We start from the raw sequence: 24,485 nt of genomic DNA, 5'->3' as shown, positions 1-24,485 counted from the left end.
TCTCATCAGCAATTCATCTCATTAGTAACTCTTCAGATTTGCAATTAGAAACGCAATTAATCAATGCATAGAGAATATTCACTCAGTATTAACACATAATTATTAAGATGCAACTTAGCAAAGTCTCAGTAGTGCATGGTTCAACAAAGCAAGAACTCAGTCATTTGTCTATTTACGTCAGATTTTAGTGAACACCTTAAATAACCTCGTATTAGCATCAGCATGTTGGGCTTCATGCATATCAATTTAGCAAACTAAAATTTTGAAAACATCTAACTATGGCCTCTATCAAAGAGCAGTTGGTACCTAGAAAGAAAAGGCAAACAGACAATTACAATTTTCATCAGATAGTTACCCATCCAACGGATCAGCAAACAGCGTCAGTCTTCGTCCTCGGGACATCAGTCGTTTGCATCATCAGCAAAGAAAGGACAGGGCAAAGTATCAGTATGGCATAGCTAAGGAACAAGAACTTCCCTCATATAGAGTAGAAGTAAGTATCAGGTAAGGAATAAATAAAGGGTGGTTTAGAGTAACAGGGCGAACAAACGGTAAAGTCTCAAACGAAATGGCCTAAATGGCTCAGTAGAATGGCAAAGAATGGCTTGGAGTGGAATGTCCAATAAATGCCTGATTTCTCCTCGGGTCATGTGGTTAAATCAAAACTGTCTAATTTACTCCTAATTCCTCAAAGGATAATCATTGGTGCATCGCCATCTCTGTCCAATAATCTTCACCAGAGTTTTACACAAACCACAGTTCTCATGTCGTTGATTGGCCTTTGTTATTGACGTTTTCATCGGTTGGAATGTCAGGTAAGAAAAGTTACATTTTACGCTACAGTCAGTAGTTCCATTGTATTCTCCTACTCCAGGCAGCCTTGCACCTGTTACAGATTACACTGTTGCATTCAGCAAGAATGTCTCCTTGAGCAAGTAGGGTCCCATGAGAAAGAATTTACTACAGCTACACACATCTCTAGCTTCTGGGAAAGTACAGTTTCATGTCCTTCAGGAAAATAGCACATTGCACGTTAGAAAAAGACAGTTTAATATGAGACCAGGCAGCTAGGCACAGACCTTCGCTAAACTAAGGCCTACTGCTTAATGAACAAACTCCTAATACATAACTCCAATTTTGATATTTTAATACAAATTAAAAACATTATTACATAATTAATTCAGCATTAATAACTTTCATTAGTCTTCGTATACATTGGTAGCCACTCCCCGTGGGCACATTTCAAACGTGTGCATTATTTCTACGTTACCACATTTTTTATGCAGCTTCATTACACAATATATTGTAAGCTTTTCATGTTAATATTAATTTTAAAAGACACACTCCAGCAATCCCTCCTTTGATGACTCTTGTCATCGCACAAATCTTCCCTACTAATTTTACATACTAAAATTCCCTCATATCAATCTCTTCCCTTCTTGGTTTCCCCTTTGATCTTGCCCTGAATAATTTTTCCCTTTGTTTTTCTTCCCTCCTCCTATTATTTTTCGCCATCTTCAATTTTATTGTTTTACTAATTTTACATGCCACCCATGATCCAAATAAGCAATCTATAAAAATCAATATCCCCTGTATTATTTTAGACAATATCCCATGCCAAATGTTACTAATCCAATTTCCCACTGAAGCAAATCCTTTCCCAACCTTTTTCCAAACACCTGGTTCTTTCAAATCCTTCAAGTCCGTACTATCCCTAGTCAAGTTAGTAAGCATACTTCTAATCTCATTACTATTATCTGGTATGTGAGCGCAACAATTACACCCATTGAGCAATCTACAAACTCTGCCATTTTTCACTAAAAGAATGTCTAAAGCAAGACTGTTTTGAAGAGTCATAGCCCCCTCCGCAGCAAGTTCAGTATCCATCAGGAGTATAGCCCCTGAAAAGTTTGTCAGCATGTTATCCTCAATAGTAGACAACTTTTGAATCTTTATGGAGTTCATAATAACTCCCACTGAAGAAATTATCGTCCCAAATATGTCTCCTTCTACACCAGCAGCAATCACTTTCTTGTGTCTAGTACGATGTAATTCAGACAATTTTGGTAACCTTTTCAAATCGTCAAGTTGATATATCTATGGGAAAACTATCCCCAAATAACATGTCCCATACTATCCCTTTGGAAGACGGTAATAAGCATTAAGTCCACATATATAATAAATCCCGGGGATTGCTGGATCCTGTCCATTTAACATGAACGTCCATTTACTCTGAAACAAAAACACACGCTTACATTCACTCATTCAAACAAACACATTGTCATAGTATGATTTGGTCTTGGATATGCAAAGCTTTCCTACATGTAGTGCGTCTAAATCTAACTTCCCTTGTTCTCTAATTGCACTATAACCGTCACTACTAGCAAAGGCCCGTTGCTGTAATCCTTTCTCTAGTTTACCCTTCAATGCCCTTCTTCTCTCTTCCGTGTGATCTAAAAAGCTTTTCTCTACAGGTGTAAGCAAACATGTCAAATTATTGTGGTGTGCATAAGATGTACTAATTGTTAATGTCGCCTGAAAGAATCCTTTAACTAACTTTATGCTATAGTACTTAGCTACCCCACTCACATCCTCTATGATAGGCACATTAGAAAACACAAGATCATGATTTGAGTAAAAATATTGAATCTCTTCCTGGTTATAGAATCTTGTTAGTAACAGACTACAACGTATCCCATATGTTAATGACAGTCTATGATAGGTAACCCCCTCTTGTACCGAAACAGGAATCTGTGAACACACAAAACAATCTTTTGCATCCATTGTGTCAACATACTCACTCAGCAAGCGATAGAAAACATCAGTGGATTGTTCCCCTTTCGAGTTTGTTCCCTCATGCAAGTATTTTGTATCCAGCTCAAACCTCTCCCAGGCTGTTAGTGCAGTGGTAGTCTCAGGAATTGTAGCATTGTTAGTCCCACTTTTATCCATTAGTGTCATTCTCACAACCACGACCCTAATGAATATTTATTACATAAACCTTTTTTGCAAAAGTATTTGGTTCAAGTAAACTTAAAGTGTTGGGATTCAAGCCCAAGGGTCCAGAGAGACTGGAGCCTAAATCTAGCCAGTTTAGCCTGCTCAGCCACGCTACCTCACATCTACAAGCGCACAACTATAGTAACTTGGCCAAACACTGTGGACACCCGCTGTGGTGACCTGGCTATGCAGGGTAACGCAGCATTCACCGACAGTTGAGCGAGTTACAGGTGAAAAGCAAAGTATAATAACTGTCTGCATATAATATATGTCTTTCCTTATTTATTCTTCTTCCCCATTGTATGTTTGCTCTCTGCTTTAGAAACGCGAGCTGTCATCACTGCAAGGAAACGTATCACACAGCGTTCTACTGTTTACACTCACTGAACTTTCAGCATCACAGTGACCCCTCTTGTCGCCTCTATAGTTAGACTTCAAGACAGCTGGTTTGTTTACCGATACAATTCTTGTCACCTTAAGTTGTGGTTTTTTAAAATAAGAAGGCTCGGTCCCACTGTCTGGCTACCCTTATATATATACGTCACCACTTTACATAGTCTCACCTCTCGCTATGTGGATCGTAGGTGCAGAAGGCAGAGAGTGAGACACTGATGCAGACAAAATACGTTTGTGAGTTGAAAAATACTGGCAGTGGTGGGATTCGAACTCACACCTCCAAAGAGACTGGAGCCTTAATCCAGCGCCTTAGAACACTCAGCCACACTACCCTGTGCAAACCTGTTTCTGTAAGCTTTCTGAAGTGAGATGTTCTGTTGTATAGGGGAGTTGGAGAATAAGGGTGTATAGCCTGTGAAGTGATCCTAGGAAAGTCAACGCCAACAGCAGCAGGCACGTGATACATTCAGTAGGTCAGGATTGGCCCGGGCCATGGGAGGTGTCAGGGAGCGCCAGTCCTGAGAGTCCGTAGGAAGACAACCCTTACATTGGCGTCCCGCACGCGCTGCTTCTCTTTCTTTAAGGATAAGGAATCAAACTATCTACGTCCCTCAACTTACCAACCCTCCGCCTCAGGAAAGATTTTGTGATTCATGAGCAGAACCCAGCTGGCGCTGTTTACAGTAATGCCTAAGCACAGTACTCAACTGAGCGGTGTTTCCAAACTGAGCCGTTGTACTGCCGGAAATACCATGGGATATGTCATTTAACTTTCACATAAAATAGGGTTAACCCAGCCCTACCACATACTAAAAACTAAAGACGGAACAATAAACCGACGAGGATGGGATTCGAACCCACGCGTGCAGAGCACAATGGATTAGCAGTCCATCGCCTTAACCACTCGGCCACCTCGTCTTCAAAACACCATGTTTCAGGAGTACAAAATATGGTAGCCAAAATGTGTTCTATTAGGTGATAGTTGTCTAAACATAATAAAGAGCATATATTTACAGATTGTTATGGTAACTTGTTGTCTTCAGCTTTGCTCTATACGACCTTGTTGTCCATCCCTACTTCAGCTTGAATTTATATGTTAAATGTAATGTAATCATGAAAATTACACTTTCCAAACGTGTTCTATCCATATGTGATGTACTATCACACTACCCTCAAATGAGCTAAGATTGCTTTAATTCAGTTGTACGTGGATTTAAAGTGCAATATCATACAAATATTGTACTGGTATGACGCTTTCGAGTCTCTAGGTGTCAGTTATTGGTGGTGTGCTTACATGTCAACATTAGGCAGCAAATAGTACACAATTAAGGAACTGCCTTCCCATTTAATGTGCATTGTTCTGCAAAAAGTTTTAAGTAGGAGAAAGTAAAACTTAGTTTATAAAACCACCTAAACTGGGAGTATTGCCGCTACAGCTATGACACTTCAGTTTAAAAACGTACGTGCATCAACAAGAAATATTTTTGCGCTAAATAAATTGCTGTCCAACTACTCACATAATGCATAAAACTGAGGCAGTCGTAATTACAATACATTGAAGTAATATTTTGGTAGTTTTTGTTGACGATGACTCCGCAGCAAGCGATCAGATTACTTTTTATTAGTGAAGGCGCGTCAGAGCCTTGATAAGTAAACTTACAAGGAGACACGCCTAGGTCGATGAACCTTTTAGACCAGGTTCGGGGACTTCCCAGTACGAGATGTCTTTTGGCATCACAAATCAATAGATCAATATCTCAACAACAATCGCAATAACTAATCAGCATGCTAATCAATAACCTTTAATGAGAGTCAATAAAGTGAACACACCATGATCTTTCAGTCATGAATAACCACACCAATTTAGTTAAGTGTTAGGATATTTATTTCCCTACTGGTTTCAATCTAAAGTCATTTCTGTTAATCTGATCAGCAATTCATCTCATTAGTAACTCTTCAGATTTGCAATTAGAAACGCAATTAATCAATGCATAGAGAATATTCACTCAGTATTAACACATAATTATTAAGAAGCAACTTAGCAAAGTCTCAGTAGTGCATGGTTCAACAAAGCAAGAACTCAGTCATTTGTCTATTTACGTCAGATTTTAGTGAACACCTTAAATAACCTCGTATTAGCATCAGCATGTTGGGCTTCATGCAAAACAATTTAGCAAACTCAAATTTGGAAAACATCTAACTATGGCCTCTATCAAAGAGCAGTTGATACCTAGAAAGAAAAGGCAAACAGACAATTACAATTTTCATCAGATAGTTACCCATCCAACGGATCAGCAAACAGCGTCAGTCTTCGTCCTCGGGACATCATTCGTTTGCATCATCAGCAAAGAAAGGACAGGGCAAAGTATCAGTATGGCATAGCTAAGGAACAAGAACTTCCCTCATATAGAGGAGAAGTAAGTATCAGGTAAGGAATAAGTAAAGGGTGGTTTAGAGTAACAGGGCGAACAAACGGCAAAGTCTCAAACGAAATGGCCTAAATGGCTCAGTAGAATGGCAAAGAATGGCTTGGAGTGGAATGTCCAATAAATGCCTGATTTCTCCTCGGGTCATGTGGTTAAATCAAAACTGTCTAATTTACTCCTAATTCCTCAATGGATAATCATTGGTGCATCGCCATCTCTGTCCAATAATCTTCACCAGAGTTTTACACAAACCACAGTTCTCATGTCGTTGATTGGCCCATGTTATTGACGTTTTCATCGGTTGGAATGTCAGGTAAGAAAAGTTACATTTTACGCTACAGTCAGTAGTTCCATTGTTTTCTCCTACTCCAGGCAGCCTTGCACCTGTTACAGATTACACTGTTGCATTCAGCAAGAATGTCTCCTTGAGCAAGTAGGGTCCCATGATAAAGAATTTACTACAGCTACACACATCTCTAGCTTCTGGGAAAGTACAGTTTCATGTCCTTCAGGAAAATAGCACATTGCACGTTAGAAAAAGACAGTTTAATATGAGACCAGGCAGCTAGGCACAGACCTTCGCTAAACTAAGGCCTACTGCTTAATGAACAAACTCCTAATACATAACTACAATTTTGATATGTTAATACAAATTAAAAACATTAGTACATAATTAATTCAGCATTAATAACTTTCATCAGTCTTCGTATACATTGGTAGCCACTCCCCGTGGGCACATTTCAAACGTGTGCATTATTTCTACGTTAACATATTTTTTATGCAGCTTCATTACACAATATATTGTAAGCTTTTCATGTTAATATTAATTTTAAAAGACACACTCCAGCAATCCCTCCTCTGATGACTCTTGTCATCACACAAATCTTCCCTACTAATTTTACATACTAAAATTCCCTCATATCAATCTCTTCCCTTCTTGGTTTCCCCTTTGATCTTGCCCTGAATAATTTTTCCCTTTGTTTTTCTTCCCTCCTCCTATTATTTTTTGCCATCTTCAATTTTATTCTTTTACTAATTTTACATGCCACCCATGATCCAAATAAGCAATCTATAACAATCAATATCCCCTGTATTATTTTAGACAATATCCCATGCCAAATGTTACTAATCCAATTTCCCACTGAAGCAAATCCTTTCCCAACCTTTTTCCAAACACCTGGTTCTTTCAAATCCTTCAAGTCCGTACTATCCCTAGTCAAGTTAGTAAGCATACTTCTAATCTCATTACTATTATCTGGTATGTAAGCGCAACAATTACACCCATTGAGCAATCTACAAACTCTGCCATTTTTCACTAAAAGAATGTCTAAAGCAAGCCTGTTTTGAAGAGTCATAGCCCCCTCCGCAGCAAGTTCAGTATCCATCAGGAGTATAGCCCCTGAAAAGTTTGTCAGCATGTTATCCTCAATAGTAGACAACTTTTGAATCTTTATGGAGTTCATAATAACTCCCACTGAAGAAATTATCGTCCCAAATATGTGTCCTTCTACACCAGCAGCAATCTCTTTCTTATGTCTAGTACGATGTAATTCACACAATTTTGGTAACCTTTTCAAATCGTCAAGTTGATATATCTTTGGGAAAACTATCCCCAAATAACATGTCCCATACTATCCCATTGGAAGACGGTAATAAGCATTAAGTCCACATATATAATAAATCCCGGGGATTGCTGGATCCTGTCCATTTAACATGAACGTCCATTTACTCTGAAACAAAAACACACGCTTACATTCACTCATTCCCACAAACACATTGTCATAGTATGATTTGGTCTTGGATATGCAAAGCTTTCCTACATGTAGTGCGTCTAAAGCTAACTTCCCTTGTTCTCTAATTGCACTATAACCGTCACTACTAGCAAAGGCCCGTTGCTGTAATCCTTTCTCTAGTTTACCCTTCAATGCCCTTCTTCTCTCTTCCTTGTGATCTAAAAAGCTTTTCTCTACAGGTGTAAGCAAACATGTCAAATTATTGTGGTGTGCATAAGATGTACTAATTGTTAATGTCGCCTGAAAGAATCCTTTAACTAACTTTATGCTATAGTACTTAGCTACCCCACTCACATCCTCTATGATAGGCACATTAGAAAACACAAGATCATGATTTGAGTAAAAATATTAAATCTCTTCCTGGTTATAGAATCTTGTTAGTAACAGACTACAACGTATCCCATATGTTAATGACAGTCTATGATAGGTAACCCCCTCTTGTACCGAAACAGGAATCTGTGTACACACAAAACAATCTTTTGCATCCATTGTGTCAACATACTCACTCAGCAAGCGATAGAAAACATCAGTGGATAGTTCCCCTTTCGAGTTAGTTCCCTCATGCAAGTATCTTGTATCCAGCTCAAACCTCTCCCAGGCTGTTAGTGCAGTGGTAGTCTCAGGAATTGTAGTATTGTTAGTCCCACTTTTATCCATTAGTGTCATACTCACAACCACGACCCTAATGAATATTTATTACATGAACCTTTTTTGCAAAAGTATTTGGTTCAAGTAAACTTAAAATGTTGGGATTCAAGCCCACGGCTCCAGAGAGACTGGAGCCTAAATCTAGCCAGTTTAGCCTGCTCAGCCACGCTACCTCACGTCTACAAGTGCACAACTATAGTAACTTGGCCAAACACTGTGGACACCCGCTGTGGTGACCTGGCTATGCAGGGTAACACAGCATTCACCGACAGTTGAGCGAGTTACAGGTGAAAAGCAAAGTATAATAACTGTCTGCATATAATATATGTCTTTCCTTATTTATTCGTCTTCCCCATTGTATGTTTGATCTCTGCTTTAGAAACGCGAGCTGTCATCACTGCAAGGGAACGTATCACACAGCGTTCTACTGTTTACACTCACTGAACTTTCAGCATCACAGTGACCCCTCTCGTCGCCTCTATAGTTAGACTTCAAGACAGCTGGTTTGTTTACCGATACAATTCTTGTCACCTTAGGTTGTGGTTTTTTAAAATAAGAAGGCTCGGTCCCACTGTCTGGCTACCCTTATATATATACGTCAACCACTTTACATAGTCTCACCTCTCGCTATGTGGATCGTAGGTGCAGAAGGCAGAGAGTGAGACACTGATGCAGACAAAATACGTTTGTGAGTAGAAAAATACTGGCAGCGGTGGGATTCGAACCCACGCCTCCAAAGAGACTGGAGCCTTAATCCAGCGCCTTAGACCGCTCAGCCACACTACCCTGTGCAAACCTGTTTCTGTAAGCTTTCTGAAGTGAGATGTTCTGTTGTATAGGGGAGTTGGAGAATAAGGGTGTATAGCCTGTGAAGTGATCCTAGGAAAGTCAACGCCAACAGCAGCAGGCACGTGATACATTCAGTAGGTCAGGATTGGTCCCGGGCCATGGGAGGTGTCAGGGAGCGCCAGTCCTGAGAGTCCGTAGGAAGACAACCCTTACTTTGGCGTCCCGCACGCGCTGCTTCTCTTTCTTTAAGGATAAGGAATCAAACTATCTACGTCCCTCAACTTACCAACCCTCCGCCTCAGGAAAGATTTTGTGATTCATGAGCAGAACCCGGCTGGCGCTGTTTACAGTAATGCCTAAGCACAGTACTCAACTGAGCGGTGTTTCCAAACTGAGCCGTTGTACTGCCAGAAATACCATGGGATATGTCATTTAACTTTCACACAAAATAGGGTTAATCCATCCCTACCACATACTAAGGACGGAACAATAAACCGACGAGGATGCGATTCAAACCCACGCGTGCAGAGCACAATGGATTAGCAGTCCATCGCCTTAACCACTCGGCCACCTCGTCTTCGAAACACCATGTTTCAGGAGTACAAAATATGGTAGCCAAAATGTGTTCTATTAGGTGATAGTTGTCTAAACATAATAAAGAGCATATATTTACAGATTGTTATGGTAACTTGTTGTCTTCAGCTTTGCTCTATACGACCTTGTTGTCCATCCCTACTTCAGCTTGAATTTATATGTTAAATGTAATGTAATCATGAAAATTACACTTTCCAAACGTGTTCTATCCATATGTGATGTACTATCACACTACCCTCAAATGAGCTAAGATTGCTTTAATTCAGTTGTACGTGGATTTAAAGTGCAATATCATACAAATATTGTACTGGTATGGCGCTTTCGAGTCTCTAGGTGTCAGTTATTGGTGGTGTGCTTACATGTCAACATTAGGCAGCAAATAGTACACAATTAAGGAAAACTGCCTTCCCATTTAATGTGCATTGTTCGGCAAAATGTTTTAAGTAGGAGAAAGTAAAACTTAGTTTATAAAACCACCTAAACTGGGAGTATTGCCGCTACAGCTATGACACTTCAGTTTAAAAACGTACGTACATCAACAAGAAATATTTTTGCGCTAAATAAATTGCTGTCCGACTACTCACGTAATGCATAAAACTGAGGCAGTCGTAATTACAATACATTGAAGTAATATTTTGGTAGTTTTTGTTGACGATGACTCCGCAGCAAGCGATCAGATTACTTTTTATTAGTGAAGGCGCGTCAGAGCCTTGATAAGTAAACTTACAAGGAGACACGCCTAGGTCGATGAACCTTTTAGACCAGGTTCGGGGACTTCCCAGTACGAGATGTCTTTTGGCATCACAAATCAATAGATCAATATCTCAACAACAATCGCAATAACTAATCAGCATGCTAATCAATAACCTTTAATGAGAGTCAATAAAGTGAACACACCATGATCTTTCAGTCATGAATAACCACACCAATTTAGTTAAGTGTTAGGATATTTATTTCCCTACTGGTTACAATCTAAAGTCATTTCTGTTAATCTCATCAGCAATTCATCTCATTAGTAACTCTTCAGATTTGCAATTAGAAACGCAATTAATCAATGCGTAGAGAATATTCACTCAGTATTAACACATAATTATTAAGAAGCAACTTAGCAAAGTCTCAGTAGTGCATGGTTCAACAAAGCAAGAACTCAGTCATTTGTCTATTTGCGTCAGATTTTAGTGAACACCTTAAATAACCTCGTATTAGCATCAGCATGTTGGGCTTCATGCAAAACAATTTAGCAAACACAAATTTGGAAAACATCTAACTATGGCCTCTATCAAAGAGCAGTTGGTACCTAGAAAGAAAAGGCAAACAGACAATTACAATTTTCATCAGATAGTTACCCATCCAACGGATCAGCAAACAGCGTCAGTCTTCGTCCTCGGGACATCAGTCGTTTGCATCATCAGCAAAGAAAGGACAGGGCAAAGTATCAGTATGGCATAGCTAAGGAACAAGAACTTCCCTCATATAGAGGAGAAGTAAGTATCAGGTAAGGAATAAGTAAAGGGTGGTTTAGAGTAACAGGGCGAACAAACGGCAAAGTCTCAAACTAAATGGCCTAAATGGCTCAGTAGAATGGCAAAGAATGGCTTGGAGTGGAATGTCCAATAAATGCCTGATTTCTCCTCGGGTCATGTGGTTAAATCAAAGCTGTCTAATTTACTCCTAATTCCTCAATGGATAATCATTGGTGCATCGCCATCTCTGTCCAATAATCTTCACCAGAGTTTTACACAAACCACAGTTCTCATGTCGTTGATTGGCCCATGTTATTGACGTTTTCATCGGTTGGAATGACAGGTAAGAAAAGTTACATTTTACGCTACAGTCAGTAGTTCCATTGTTTTCTCCTACTCCAGGCAGCCTTGCACCTGTTACAAATTACACTGTTGCATTCAGCAAGAATGTCTCCTTGAGCAAGTAGGGTCCCATGAGAAAGAATTTACTACAGCTACACACATCTCTAGCTTCTGGGAAAGTACAGTTTCATGTCCTTCAGGAAAATAGCACATTGCACGTTAGAAAAAGACAGTTTAATATGAGACCAGGCAGCTAGGCACAGACCTTCGCTAAACTAAGGCCTACTGCTTAATGAACAAACTCCTAATACATAACTCCAAATTTGATATGTTAATACAAATTAAAAACATTAGTACATAATTAATTCAGCATTAATAACTTTCATTAGTCTTCGTATACATTGGTAGCCAATCCCCGTGGGCACATTTCAAACGTGTGCATTATTTCTACGTTAACACATTTTTTATGCAGCTTCATTACACTATATATTGTAAGCTTTTCATGTTAATATTCATTTTAAAAGACACACTCCAGCAATCCCTCCTCTGATGACTCTTGTCATCACACAAATCTTCCCTACTAATTTTACATACTAAAATTCCATCATATCAATCTCTTCCCTTCTTGGTTTCCCCTTTGATCTTGCCCTGAATAATTTTTCCCTTTGTTTTTCTTCCCTCCTCCTATTATTTTTCGCCATCTTCAATTTTATTCTTTTACTAATTTTACATGCCACCCATGATCCAAATAAGCAATCTATAACAATCAATATCCCCTGTATTATTTTAGACAATATCCCATGCCAAATGTTGCTAATCCAATTTCCCACTGAAGCAAATCCTTTCCCAACCTTTTTCCAAACACCTGGTTCTTTCAAATCCTTCAAGTCCGTACTATCCCTAGTCAAGTTAGTAAGCATACTTCTAATCTCTTTACTATTATCTGGTATGTAAGCGCAACAATTACACCCATTGAGCAATCTACAAACTCTGCCATTTTTCACTAAAAGAATGTCTAAAGCAAGCCTGTTTTGAAGAGTCATAGCCCCCTCCGCAGCAAGTTCAGTATGCATCAGGAGTATAGCCCCTGAAAAGTTTGTCAGCATGTTATCCTCAATAGTAGACAACTTTTGAATCTTTATGGAGTTCATAATAACTCCCACTGAAGAAATTATCGTCCCAAATATGTCTCCTACTACACCAGCAGCAGTCTCTTTCTTATGTCTAGTACGATGTAATTCAGACAATTTTGGTAAACTTTTCAAATCGTCAAGTTGATATATCTTTGGGAAAACTATCCCCAAATAACATGTCCCATACTATCCCTTTGGAAGATGGTAATAAGCATTAAGTCCACATATGTAATAAATCCCGGGGATTGCTGGATCCTGTCCATTTAACATGAACGTCCATTTACTCTGAAACAAAAACACACGCTTACATTCACTCATTCCCACAAACACATTGTAATAGTATGATTTGGTCTTGGATATGCAAAGCTTTCCTACATGTAGTGCGTCTAAAGCTAACTTCCCTTGTTCTCTAATTGCACTATAACCGTCACTACTAGCAAAGGCCCGTTGCTGTAATCCTTTCTCTAGTTTACCCTTCAATGCCCTTCTTCTCTCTTCCCTGTAATCTAAAAAGCTTTTCTCTACAGGTGTAAGCAAACATGTCAAATTATTGTGGTGTGCATAAGATGTACTAATTGTTAATGTCGCCTGAAAGAATCCTTTAACTAACTTTATGCTATAGTACTTAGCTACCCCACTCACATCCTCTATGATAGGCACATTAGAAAACACAAGATCATGATTTGAGTAAAAATATTGAATCTCTTCCTGGTTATAGAATCTTGTTAGTAACAGACTACAACGTATCCCATATGTTAATGACAGTCTATGATAGGTAACCCCCTCTTGTACCGAAACAGGAATCTGTGTACACTCAAAACAATCTTTTGCATCCATTGTGTCAACATACTCACTCAGCAAGCGATAGAACACATCAGTGGATAGTTCCCCTTTCGAGTTAGTTCCCTCATGCAAGTATCTTGTATCCAGCTCAAACCTCTCCCAGGCTGTTAGTGCAGTGGTAGTCTCAGGAATTGTAGCATTGTTAGTCCCACTTTTATCCATTAGTGTCATACTCACAACCACGACCCTAATGAATATTTATTACATGAACCTTTTTGGCAAAAGTATTTGGTTCAAGTAAACTTAAAGTGTTGGGATTCAAGCCCACGGCTCCAGAGAGACTGGAGCCTAAATCTAGCCAGTTTAGCCTGCTCAGCCACGCTACCTCACATCTACAAGCTCACAACTATAGTAACTTGGCCAAACACTGTGGACACCTGCTGTGGTGACCTGGCTATGCAGGGTAACGCAGCATTCACCGACAGTTGAGCGAGTTACAGGTGAAAAGCAAAGTATAATAACTGTCTGCATATAATATATGTCTTTCCTTATTTATTCTTCTTCCCCATTGTATGTTTGCTCTCTGCTTTAGAAACGCGAGCTGTCATCACTGCAAGGAAACGTATCACACAGCGTTCTACTGTTTACACTCACTGAACTTTCAGCATCACAGTGACCCCTCTCGTCGCCTCTATAGTTAGACTTCAAGACAGCTGGTTTGTTTACCGATACAATTCTTGTCACCTTAGGTTGTGGTTTTTTAAAATAAGAAGGCTCGGTCCCGCTGTCTGGCTACCCTTATATATATCCGTCACCACTTTACATAGTCTCACCTCTCGCTATGTGGATCGTAGGTGCAGAAGGCAGAGAGTGAGACACTGATGCAGACAAAATACGTTTGTGAGTTGAAAAATACTGGCAGCGGGGGGATTCGAACCCACGCCTCCAAAGAGACTGGAGCCTTAATCCAGCGCCTTAGACCGCTCAGCCACACTACCCTGTGCTAACCTGTTTCTGTTAGCTTTCTGAAGTGAGATGTTCTGTTGTATAGGGGAGTTGGAGAATAAGGGTGAATAGCCTGTGAAGTGATCCTAGGAAAGTCAACGCCAACAGCAGCAGGCACGTGATACATTCAGTAGGTCAGGATTGGTCCTGGGCCATGGGAGGTGTCAGGGAGCGCCAGTCCTGAGAGTCCGTAGGAAGACAACCCTTACATTGGCGTCCAGCACGCACTGCTTCTCTTTCTTTAAGTATAAGGAATCAAACTATCTACGTCCCTCAACTTACCAACCCTCCGCCTCAGGAAAGATTTTGTGATTCATGAGCAGAACCCGGCTGGCGCTGTTTACAGTAATGCCTAAGCACACTACTCAACTGAGCGGTGTTTCCAAACTGAGCCGTTGTACTGCCGGAAATACCATGGGATATGTCATTTAACTTTCACATAAAGTAGGGTTAATCCAGCCCTACCACATACTAAAATCTAAGGACGGAACAATAAACCGACAAGGATGGGATTCGAACCCACGCGTGCAGAGCACAATGGATTAGCAGTCCATCGCCTTAACCACTCGGCCACCTCGTCTTCGAAACACCATGTTTCAGGAGTACAAAATATGGTAGCCAAAAAGTGTTCTATTAGGTGATAGTTGTCTAAACATAATAAAGAGCATATATTTACAGATTGTTATGGTAACTTGTTGTCTTCAGCTTTGCTCTATACGACCTTGTTGTCCATCCCTACTTCAGCTTGAATTTATATGTTAAATGTAATGTAATCATGAAAATTATACTTTCCAAACGTGTTCTATCCATATGTTATGTACTATCACACTACCCTCAAATGAGCTAAGATTGCTTTAATTCAGTTTTACGTGGATTTAAATTGCAATATCATACAAATATTGTACTGGTATGGCGCTTTCAAGTCTCTAGGTGTCAGTTATTGGTGGTGTGCTTACATGTCAACATTAGGCAGCAAATAGTACACAATTAAGGAAAACTGCCTTCCCATTTAATGTGCATTGTTCTGCAAAAAGTTTTAAGAAGGAGAAAGTAAAACTTAGTTTATAAAACCACCAAAACTGGGAGTATTGCCGCTACAGCTATGACACTTCAGTTTAAAAACGTACGTGCATCAACAAGAAATATTTTTTCGCTAAATAAATTGCTGTCCGACTACTCATGTAATGCATAAAACTGAGGCAGTCGTAATTACAATACATTGAAGGAATATTTTGGTAGTTTTTGTTGACGATGACTCCGCAGCAAGCGATCAGATTACTTTTTATTAGTGAAGGCGCGTCAGAGCCTTGATAAGTAAACTTACAAGGATACACACCTAGGTCGATGAACCTTTTAGACCAGGTTCGGGGACTTCCCAGTACGAGATGTCTTTTGGCATCACAAATCAATAGATCAATATCTCAACAACAATCGCAATAACTAATCAGCATGCTAATCAATAACCTTTAATGAGAGTCAATAAAGTGAACACACCATGATCTTTCAGTCATGAATAACCACACCAATTTAGTTAAGTGTTAGGATATTTATTTCCCTACTGGTTACAATCTAAAGTCATTTCTGTTAATCTCATCAGCAATTCATCTCATTAGTAACTCTTCAGATTTGCAATTAGAAACGCAATTAATCAATGCATAGAGAATATTCACTCAGTATTAACACATAATTATTAAGAAGCAACTTAGCAAAGTCTCAGTAGTGCATGGTTCAACAAAGCAAGAACTCAGTCATTTGTCTATTTGCGTCAGATTTTAGTGAACACCTTAAATAACCTCGTATTAGCATCAGCATGTTGGGCTTCATGCAAAACAATTTAGCAAACACAAATTTGGAAAACATCTAACTATGGCCTCTATCAAAGAGCAGTTGGTACATAGAAAGAACAGGCAAACAGACAATTACAATTTTCATCAGATAGTTACCCATCCAACGGATCAGCAAACAGCGTCAGTCTTCGTCCTCGGGACATCAGTCGTTTGCATCATCAGCAAAGAAAGGACAGGGCAAAGTATCAGTATGGCATAGCTAAGGAACAAGAACTTCCCTCATATAGAGGAGAAGTAAGTATCAGGTAAGGAATAAGTAAAGGGTGGTTTAGAGTAACAGGGCGAACAAACGGCAAAGTCTCAAACGAAATGGCCTAAATGGCTCAGTAGAATGGCAAAGAATGGCTTGGAGTGGAATGTCCAATAAATGCCTGATTTCTCCTCGGGTCATGTGGTTAAATCAAAGCTGTCTAATTTACTCCTAATTCCTCAATGGATAATCATTGGTGCATCGCCATCTCTGTCCAAATATCTTCACCAGAGTTTTACACAAACCACAGTTCTCATGTCGTTGATTGGCCCATGTTATTGACGTTTTCATCGGTTGGAATGACAGGTAAGAAAAGTTACATTTTACGCTACAGTCAGTAGTTCCATTGTTTTCTCCTACTCCAGGCAGCCTTGCACCTGTTACAAATTACACTGTTGAATTCAGCAAGAATGTCTCCTTGAGCAAGTAGGGTCCCATGAGAAAGAATTTACTACAGCTACACACATCTCTAGCTTCTGGGAAAGTACAGTTTCATGTCCTTCAGGAAAATAGCACATTGCACGTTAGAAAAAGACAGTTTAATATGAGACCAGGCAGCTAGGCACAGACCTTCGCTAAACTAAGGCCTACTGCTTAATGAACAAACTCCTAATACATAACTCCAATTTTGATATGTTAATACAAATTAAAAACATTAGTACATAATTAATTCAGCATTAATAACTTTCATTAGTCTTCGTATACATTGGTAGCCACTCCCCGTGGGCACATTTCAAACGTGTGCATTATTTCTACGTTAACACATTTTTTATGCAGCTTCATTACACAATATATTGTAAGCTTTTCATGTTAATATTAATTTTAAAAGACACACTCCAGCAATCCCTCCTCTGATGACTCTTGTCATCACACAAATCTTCCCTACTAATTTTACATACTAAAATTCCCTCATATCAATCTCTTCCCTTCTTGGTTTCCCCTTTGATCTTGCCCTGAATAATTTTTCCCTTTGTTTTTCTTCCCTCCTCCTATTATTTTTCGCCATCATCAATTTTATTCTTTTACTAATTTTACATGCCACCCATGATCCAAATAAGCAATCTATAACAATCAATATCCCCTGTATTATTTTAGACAATATCCCATGCCAAATGTTACTAATCCAATTTCCCACTGAAGCAAATCCTTTCCCAACCTTTTTCCAAACACCTGGTTCTTTCAAATCCTTCAAGTCTGTACTATCCCTAGTCAAGTTAGTAAGCATACTTCTAATCTCTTTACTATTATCTGGTATGTAAGCGCAACAATTACACCCATTGAGCAATCTACAAACTCTGCCATTTTTCACTAAAAGAATGTCTAAAGCAAGCCTGTTTTGAAGAGTCATAGCCCCCTCCGCAGCAAGTTCAGTATGCATCAGGAGTATAGCACCTGAAAAGTTTGTCAGCATGTTATCCTCAATAGTAGACAACTTTTGAATCTTTATGGAGTTCATAATAACTCCCACTGAAGAAATTATCTTCCCAAATATGTCTCCTTCTACACCAGCAGCAATCTCTTTCTTATGTCTAGTACGATGTAATTCAGACAATTTTGGTAACCTTTTCAAATCGTCAAGTTGATATATCTTTGGGAAAACTATCCCCAAATAACATGTCCCATACTATCCCATTGGAAGACGGTAATAAGCATTAAGTCCATATATATAATAAATCCCGGGGATTGCTGGATCCTGTCCATTTAACATGAACGTCCATTTACTCTGAAACAAAAACACACGCTTACATTCACTCATTCCCACAAACACATTGTCATAGTATGATTTGGTCTTGGATATGCAAAGCTTTCCTACATGTAGTGCGTCTAAAGCTAACTTCCCTTGTTCTCTAATTGCACTATAACCGTCACTACTAGCAAAGGCCCGTTGCTGTAATCCTTTCTCTAGTTTACCCTTCAATGCCCTTCTTCTCTCTTCCGTGTGATCTAAAAAGCTTTTCTCTTCAGGTGTAAGCAAACATGTCAAATTATTGTGGTGTGCATAAGATGTACTAATTGTTAATGTTGCCTGAAAGAATCCTTTAACTAACTTTATGCTATAGTACTTAGCTACCCCACTCACATCCTCTATGATAGGCACATTAGAAAACACAAGATCATGATTTGAGTAAAAATATTGAATCTCTTCCTGGTTATTGAATCTTGTTAGTAACAGACTACAACGTATCCCATATGTTAATGACAGTCTATGATAGGTAACCCCCTCTTGTACCGAAACAGGAATCTGTGTACACACAAAACAATCTTTTGCATCCATTGTGTCAACATACTCACTCAGCAAGCGATAGAACACATCAGTGGATAGTTCCCCTTTCGAGTTAGTTCCCTCATGCAAGTATCTTGTATCCAGCTCAAACCTCTCCCAGGCTGTTAGTGCAGTGGTAGTCTCAGGAATTGTAGCATTGTTAGTCCCACTTTTATCCATTAGTGTCATACTCACAACCACGACCCTAATGAATATTTATTACATGAACCTTTTTTGCAAAAGTATTTGGTTCAAGTAAACTTAAAGTGCTGGGATTCAAGCCCACGGCTCAAGAGAGACTGAAGCCTAAATCTAGCCAGTTTAGCCTGCTCAGCCACGCTACCTCACATCTACTAGCTCACAACTATAGTAACTTGGCCAAACACTGTGGACACCTGCTGTGGTGACCTGGCTATGCAGGGTAACGCAGCATTCACCGACAGTTGAGCGAGTTACAGGTGAAAAGCAAAGTATAATAACTGTCTGCATATAATATATGTCTTTCCTTATTAACTCTTCTTCCCCAATGTATGTTTGCTCTCTGCTTTAGAAACGCGAGCTGTCATCACTGCAAGGAAACGTATCACACAGCGTTCTACTGTTTACACTCACTGAACTTTCAGCATCACAGTGACCCCTCTCGTCGCCTCTATAGTTAGACTTCAAGACAGCTGGTTTGTTTACCGATACAATTCTTGTCACCTTAGGTTGTGGTTTTTTAAAATAAGAAGGCTCGGTCCCACTGTCTGGCTACCCTTATATATATACGTCACCACTTTACATAGTCTCACCTCTCGCTATGTGGATCGTAGGTGCAGAAGGCAGAGAGTGAGACACTGATGCAGACAAAATACGTTTGTGAGTTGAAAAATACTGGCAGCGGTGGGATTCGAAGCAACGCCTCCAAAGAGACTGGTGCCTTAATCCAGCACCTTAGACCGCTCAGCCACACTACCCTGTGCAAACCTGCTTCTGTAAGCTTTCTGAAGTGAGATGTTCTGTTGTATAGGGGAGTTGGAGAATAAGGGTGTATAGCCTGTGAAGTGATCCTAGGAAAATCAACGCCAACAGCAGCAGGCACGTGATACATTCAGTAGGTCAGGATTGGTCCCGGGCCATGGGAGGTGTCAGGGAGCGCCAGTCCTGAGAGTCCGTAGTAAGACAACCCTTACATTGGCGTCCCGCACGCGCTGCTTCTCTTTCTTTAAGGATAAGGAATCAAACTATCTACGTCCCTCAACTTACCAACCCTCCGCCTCAGGAAAGATTTTGTGATTCATGAGCAGAACCCGGCTGGCGCTGTTTACAGTAATGCCTAAGCACAGTACTCAACTGAGCGGTGTTTCCAAACTGAGCCGTTGTACTGCCGGAAATACCATGGGATATGTCATTTAACTTTCACATAAAATAGGGTTAATCCAGCCCTACCACATACTAAAATCTAAGGACGGAACAATAAACCGACGAGGATGGAATTCGACCCCACACGTGCAGAGCACAATGGATTAGCAGTCCATCGCCTTAACCACTCGGCCACCTTGTCTTCAAAACACCATGTTTCAGGAGTACAAAATATGGTAGCCAAAATGTGTTCTATTAGGTGATAGTTGTCTAAACATAATAAAGAGCATATATTTACAGATTGTTATGGTAACTTGTTGTCTTCAGCTTTGCTCTATACGACCTTGTTGTCCATCCCTACTTCAGCTTGAATTTATATGTTAAATGTAATGTAATCATGAAAATTACACTTTCCAAACGTGTTCTATCCATATGTGATGTACTATCACACTACCCTCAAATGAGCTAAGATTGCTTTAATTCAGTTGTACGTGGATTTAAAGTGCAATATCATACAAATATTGTACTGGTATGGCGCTTTCGAGTCTCTAGGTGTCAGTTATTGGTGGTGTGCTTACATGTCAACATTAGGCAGCAAATAGTACACAATTAAGGAAAACTGCCTTCCCATTTAATGTGCATTGTTCTGCAAAAAGTTTTAAGTAGGAGAAAGTAAAACTTAGTTTATAAAACCACCTAAACTGGGAGTATTGCCGCTACAGCTATGACACTTCAGTTTAAAAACGTACGTGCATCAACAAGAAATATTTTTGCGCTAAATAAATTGCTGTCCGACTACTCACGTAATGCATAAAACTGAGGCAGTCGTAATTACAATACATTGAAGTAATATTTTGGTAGTTTTTGTTGACGATGACTCCGCAGCAAGCGATCAGATTACTTTTTATTAGTGAAGGCGCGTCAGAGCCTTGATAAGTAAACTTACAAGGAGACACGCCTAGGTCGATGAACCTTTTAGACCAGGTTCGGGGACTTCCCAGTACGAGATGTCTTTTGGCATCACAAATCAATAGATCAATATCTCAACAACAATCGCAATAACTAATCAGCATGCTAATCAATAACCTTTAATGAGAGTCAATAAAGTGAACACACCATGATCTTTCAGTCATGAATCACCACACCAATTTAGTTAAGTGTTAGGATATTTATTTCCCTACTGGTTACAATCTAAAGTCATTTCTGTTAATCTCATCAGCAATTCATCTCATTAGTAACTCTTCAGATTTGTAATTAGAAACGCAATTAATCAATGCATAGAGAATATTCACTCAGTATTAACACATAATTATTAAGAAGCAACTTAGCAAAGTCTCAGTAGTGCATGGTTCAACAAAGCAAGAACTCAGTCATTTGTCTATTTGCGTCAGATTTTAGTGAACACCTTAAATAACCTCGTATTAGCATCAGCATGTTGGGCTTCATGCAAAACAATTTAGCAAACACAAATTTGGAAAACATCTAACCATGGCCTCTATCAAAGAGCAGTTGGTACCTAGAAAGAAAAGGCAAACAGACAATTACAATTTTCATCAGATAGTTACCCATCCAACGGATCAGCAAACAGCGTCAGTCTTCGTCCTCGGGACATCAGTCGTTTGCATCATCAGCAAAGAAAGGACAGGGCAAAGTATCAGCATGGCATAGCTAAGGAACAAGAACTTCCCTCATATAGAGGAGAAGTAAGTATCAGGTAAGGAATAAGTAAAGGGTGGTTTAGAGTAACAGGGCGAACAAACGGCAAAGTATCAAACTAAATGGCCTAAATGGCTCAGTAGAATGGCAAAGAATGGCTTGGAGTGGAATGTCCAATAAATGCCTGATTTCTCCTCGGGTCATGTGGTTAAATCAAAGCTGTCTAATTTACTCCTAATTCCTCAATGGATAATCATTGGTGCATCGCCATCTCTGTCCAATAATCTTCACCAGAGTTTTACACAAACCACAGTTCTCATGTCGTTGATTGGCCCATGTTATTGACGTTTTCATCGGTTGGAATGACAGGTAAGAAAAGTTACATTTTACGCTACAGTCAGTAGTTCCATTGTTTTCTCCTACTCCAGGCAGCCTTGCACCTGTTACAAATTACACTGTTGCATTCAGCAAGAATGTCTCCTTGAGCAAGTAGGGTCCCATGAGAAAGAATTTACTACAGCTACACACATCTCTAGCTTCTGGGAAAGTACAGTTTCATGTCCTTCAGGAAAATAGCACATTGCACGTTAGAAAAAGACAGTTTAATATGAGACCAGGCAGCTAGGCACAGACCTTCGCTAAACTAAGGCCTACTGCTTAATGAACAAACTCCTAATACATAACTCCAAATTTGATATGTTAATACAAATTAAAAACATTAGTACATAATTAATTCAGCATTAATAACTTTCATTAGTCTTCGTATACATTGGTAGCCAATCCCCGTGGGCACATTTCAAACGTGTGCATTATTTCTACGTTAACACATTTTTTATGCAGCTTCATTACACAATATATTGTAAGCTTTTCATGTTAATATTCATTTTAAAAGACACACTCCAGCAATCCCTCCTCTGATGACTCTTGTCATCACACAAATCTTCCCTACTAATTTTACATACTAAAATTCCATCATATCAATCTCTTCCCTTCTTGGTTTCCCCTTTGATCTTGCCCTGAATAATTTTTCCCTTTGTTTTTCTTCCCTCCTCCTATTATTTTTCGCCATCTTCAATTTTATTCTTTTACTAATTTTACATGCCACCCATGATCCAAATAAGCAATCTATAACAATCAATATCCCCTGTATTATTTTAGACAATATCCCATGCCAAATGTTACTAATCCAATTTCCCACTGAAGCAAATCCTTTCCCAACCTTTTTCCAAACACCTGGTTCTTTCAAATCCTTCAAGTCCGTACTATCCCTAGTCAAGTTAGTAAGCATACTTCTAATCTCTTTACTATTATCTGGTATGTAAGCGCAACAATTACACCCATTGAGCAATCTACAAACTCTGCCATTTTTCACTAAAAGAATGTCTAAAGCAAGCCTGTTTTGAAGAGTCATAGCCCCCTCCGCAGCAAGTTCAGTATGCATCAGGAGTATAGCCCCTGAAAAGTTTGTCAGCATGTTATCCTCAATAGTAGACAACTTTTGAATCTTTATGGAGTTCATAATAACTCCCACTGAAGAAATTATCGTCCCAAATATGTCTCCTACTACACCAGCAGCAGTCTCTTTCTTATGTCTAGTACGATGTAATTCAGACAATTTTGGTAACCTTTTCAAATCGTCAAGTTGATATATCTTTGGGAAAACTATCCCCAAATAACATGTCCCATACTATCCCTTTTGGAAGATGGTAATAAGCATTAAGTCCACATATGTAATAAATCCCGGGGATTGCTGGATCCTGTCCATTTAACATGAACGTCCATTTACTCTGAAACAAAAACACACGCTTACATTCACTCATTCCCACAAACACATTGTAATAGTATGATTTGGTCTTGGATATGCAAAGCTTTCCTACATGTAGTGCATCTAAAGCTAACTTCCCTTGTTTTCTAATTGCACTATAACCATCACTACTAGCAAAGGCCCGTTGCTGTAATCCTTTCTCTAGTTTACCCTTCAATGCCCTTCTTCTCTCTTCCCTGTAATCTAAAAAGCTTTTCTCTACAGGTGTAAGCAAACATGTCAAATTATTGTGGTGTGCATAAGATGTACTTATTGTTAATGTCGCCTGAAAGAATCCTTTAACTAACTTTATGCTATAGTACTTAGCTACCCCACTCACATCCTCTATGATAGGCACATTAGAAAACACAAGATCATGATTTGAGTAAAAATATTGAATCTCTTCCTGGTTATAGAATCTTGTTAGTAACAGACTACAACGTATCCCATATGTTAATGACAGTCTATGATAGGTAACCCCCTCTTGTACCGAAACAGGAATCTGTGTACACACAAAACATTCTTTTGCATCCATTGTGTCAACATACTCACTCAGCAAGCGATAGAACACATCAGTGGATAGTTCCCCTTTCGAGTTAGTTCCCTCATGCAAGTATCTTGTATCCAGCTCAAACCTCTCCCAGGCTGTTAGTGCAGTGGTAGTCTCAGGAATTGTAGCATTGTTAGTCCCACTTTTATCCATTAGTGTCATACTCACAACCACGACCCTAATGAATATTTATTACATGAACCTTTTTTGCAAAAGTATTTGGTTCAAGTAAACTTAAAGTGTTGGGATTCAAGCCCACGGCTCCAGAGAGACTGGAGCCTAAATCTAGCCAGTTTAGCCTGCTCAGCCACGCTACCTCACATCTACAAGCTCACAACTATAGTAACTTGGCCAAACACTGTGGACACCTGCTGTGGTGACCTGGCTATGCAGGGTAACGCA

At 39.4% G+C, this 24,485-nt stretch overlaps 6 non-coding genes across 6 annotated transcripts; all 6 read right to left on the bottom strand.

Annotated features, from left to right (window-relative positions):
• Positions 1-4,232: 4,232 nt before the first annotated feature.
• On the bottom strand, positions 4,233-4,314 carry TRNAS-GCU (transfer RNA serine (anticodon GCU)). The gene has a single exon. It is a non-coding gene; the product is annotated as a tRNA-Ser (tRNA).
• A 4,653-nt stretch (positions 4,315-8,967) lies between these two features.
• TRNAL-AAG (transfer RNA leucine (anticodon AAG)) lies at positions 8,968-9,049 on the bottom strand. Its single transcript has one exon. It is a non-coding gene; the product is annotated as a tRNA-Leu (tRNA).
• Positions 9,050-9,547: 498 nt separating this feature from the next.
• On the bottom strand, positions 9,548-9,629 carry TRNAS-GCU (transfer RNA serine (anticodon GCU)). The gene has a single exon. It is a non-coding gene; the product is annotated as a tRNA-Ser (tRNA).
• A 4,654-nt stretch (positions 9,630-14,283) lies between these two features.
• TRNAL-AAG (transfer RNA leucine (anticodon AAG)) lies at positions 14,284-14,365 on the bottom strand. The gene has a single exon. It is a non-coding gene; the product is annotated as a tRNA-Leu (tRNA).
• A 505-nt stretch (positions 14,366-14,870) lies between these two features.
• On the bottom strand, positions 14,871-14,952 carry TRNAS-GCU (transfer RNA serine (anticodon GCU)). The gene has a single exon. It is a non-coding gene; the product is annotated as a tRNA-Ser (tRNA).
• A 5,241-nt stretch (positions 14,953-20,193) lies between these two features.
• On the bottom strand, positions 20,194-20,275 carry TRNAS-GCU (transfer RNA serine (anticodon GCU)). Its single transcript has one exon. It is a non-coding gene; the product is annotated as a tRNA-Ser (tRNA).
• Between the last annotated feature and the right edge of the window lie 4,210 nt (positions 20,276-24,485).

Source organism: Pleurodeles waltl, chromosome 12 (assembly GCF_031143425.1).
Source record: "Pleurodeles waltl isolate 20211129_DDA chromosome 12, aPleWal1.hap1.20221129, whole genome shotgun sequence".
Taxonomy (NCBI): Eukaryota; Metazoa; Chordata; class Amphibia; order Caudata; family Salamandridae; genus Pleurodeles; species Pleurodeles waltl.
Note: the sequence above shows the minus strand (reverse complement) of the source record. Positions and strands in the feature narration are given on the sequence as shown.